We start from the raw sequence: 2,856 nt of genomic DNA, 5'->3' as shown, positions 1-2,856 counted from the left end.
GAGAAACAGGTCCATGTCCTGTGCTCAGATTAATATAATATCCTCCTAATGGAGGGTATTTATCAAAAGGGTATTAGAAAACCTTAAGTTTTGAAAATGCTCAACATAAAACAACCCTATAACACTAATATTTTCTTTGAAAGAAATTACTTGAAATATGTATTCCAGTCACATGGTCCAAATACAAGCATTACTTTAATGGTATAATGAAAAACGACCATAATTTTTCAATGTGAAACTGCTTAAATATTTTAAATCTCAAATAAGATCCCTTTCATAGTGAAATTTTAACAGAATAGTTGAACTTTAAAACAACATTCAGAAGTGACATTCTTCAGTGAAAATATTAACAATCATACCTTGGGGTTAATCTTAACCTTCTTCTTTTTTCCTTTGTTCCCTTTAGATCCTCTATCAGGGATGATGCCAATGAAACATCTGAATCATATGAAAAACATGATTAGTCAATGAATTAAGAACTGGATTCAAGATGTTACACACACTGTACCTGTGTTGAGTGCATTGTATTCTCATTCTTCATGGGCTGCTTTATAGCTTTGACATGTACCACAGATGACTAAAACGACACTTAATTATTCCGTTTTCTAGCCTCTGATTCATATTCCACGGACTTCAATGAATGAAATCTGCTTGTGTTTTGTCATCTTACCTCTGACTATTCTACTGAATGTAAAATACCTCTGAATAAACGCCATGGTTGCGGAAACCACCGGGGGATACTCAAGATTGAAAGCGTACAATGATGCAAAGAATGCAGAGACGGCATCCGTGAAGCTTGGGATTCTTCCCATGGATGAGATGACGATTCTGTCACACATTAACATATATGACTTACCAGCAAGGACTGAATCACCCAGAACAGAAAGTATAAGAAATAACTGGATAAAATATTATCTGACAGATATTATAAATTTGAATACTTTGAATTATCCACAATACAACTTTAGATATTAGTACTTATACATTTTAGACACTACAAAAGTATGCAGAGGAAACCGTCCCTGAACATCTAGAAATACTGTTTCCAATAAAGCTCAATATTACATTTGAAATAACTGAATAAAATATTTACCAAAAACTATCAGCAGGAGTGATTCCAATCCTGCACACTCTTCTATTTCTCCAACACTTGTTGTTTCCTGTTCCAACGGTTTGTAAAGGTAAAATGAATAAACAGGAAAATACTCGATGAGCAGAATGTCTTTGAAAGATCTTTTGATTTCATACTGAATCTGAAAACTATAGAAATAGCACATAGCATTGAAAAGAGGTCCCTCTAAGTTTAAAATTGATCTTGAGAGCAGTGATACTAATTCACCATCAGAATCTTACTATTAGAATATATCTTACATCAACAACAAAGAAGACATCCTTCTCGTTTTCCCCAAAATGATTCAGGATGCAGAGAATCACTGCTACCAACCAGGCCTTGATATTATCCTTTTCACTCTGCCTTTTGGCTTCATCATAGATCACCTCATATTTGGAACTTGATTTGTTTTTAAAGAATCTGTTTATTCTCACAGCCTTGTCCGTGTAAGCACTTCCCAAGGCATTTCTTATGTCGATCTCCAAAAGTTCTTTTGCATGATCTAAAATGCCCTTGACATGAAAAAGATACGGGCAATTTTTTTTCAATTCCTCCATGGAGGTCCCACTGTTAATCTCCTTGCGCTGCAGAGCATTATCAAATGCATTGCCTTTTCATCATCAGTATCGGAATCCTCAAACATTGCTTTCAAACTCTGCTTTTGAGTTTCCATAGCATCCGCATCCCCTGTGTACAGTGGCATCCAGTTGATGCAGCCACATGAGTCTCATCGTTCAGCTGTTGCTGCTGCAGTAGTGCCACCGGTATCTTGAACAGCTGAATTATCATAAGCAAGTGGTCTCTTCTTACGAGAAAGACACATGCTGCTTGCATTTCGGTTCAGATTTTCATTTCTGGATACAAGCTTGTTCAGAATGCTGTCATATCCAGAACCAATAATGGAACCATCCAGGTATACATTAGACTATCAGGATATCGTGCAGTCATCCTTTGGGCAATAATTGACATTTGGGACCTGGTTGCATGATTGGTTTTCTTTCTGACTGCATCAACAAACAATCTGACAAGATCCTGTTTAGCACTTGGATTAAGTCTTTTCCCCCTCTCTAAATCATTTATAACAGCAGCACTCACATTTGCCCATGGAAGGTCTAATTTGACAGGCCAGTTTGGGTCAGTGTTTATTTTATTGATCAATATTAGACTTGGATTTCTGGGTGAAAATGACAAGGACGAATCCATAGTGGATGCAGGTGAAGGGACTCCACTTAATGGTTGGGCTGAAATGAATATATTGTTTTTATATGGACAGCATAGGTGTATTACAATGGGATTCTGAAACTGCAAACATTGAACTCTCAAAGCCCAAGGCAAACAGCTATGATCTGGGTTGGAGACAGTAACATTGTATGTAAGCTCAACGTCCTTGTGTAACACGTTTACCTAACCATTTACCATCTATATGAAACTGCACTTTTGGTGTTGCAATAGCCATGTCTTGCATGGTATCTGCATATTTGTGGACGGTTAACATTCCAATTCCATCACCTTAATACTCAGACTGCTTCAGCAATTCAAAGGAATAACAACTTTTCTACAAGAAGCTGAAAGATGATGAATTAGTTTGTGCATTAACTGTCAAATACATATTAAGAGTACTCACACAAGGTTTGGCTTAAGAGCTTCCTTACATCAACAGGCTTGATTTTCACCACCAGATCATCCTGTGTCACCAACTGCAGGTCATGCGCTTGACTGACGCCTAAGGTATTCAGTACCTGAAC

The 2,856-nt window shown here is 37.1% G+C and overlaps 1 pseudogene; it reads right to left on the bottom strand.

Annotated features, from left to right (window-relative positions):
- Positions 1-353: 353 nt before the first annotated feature.
- Positions 354-2,314, bottom strand: LOC137277910 (uncharacterized; annotated as a pseudogene).
- Positions 2,315-2,856: the final 542 nt, after the last annotated feature.

Source organism: Haliotis asinina, chromosome 1 (assembly GCF_037392515.1).
Source record: "Haliotis asinina isolate JCU_RB_2024 chromosome 1, JCU_Hal_asi_v2, whole genome shotgun sequence".
In the NCBI taxonomy this organism is placed as follows: Eukaryota; Metazoa; Mollusca; class Gastropoda; order Lepetellida; family Haliotidae; genus Haliotis; species Haliotis asinina.
Note: the sequence above shows the minus strand (reverse complement) of the source record. Positions and strands in the feature narration are given on the sequence as shown.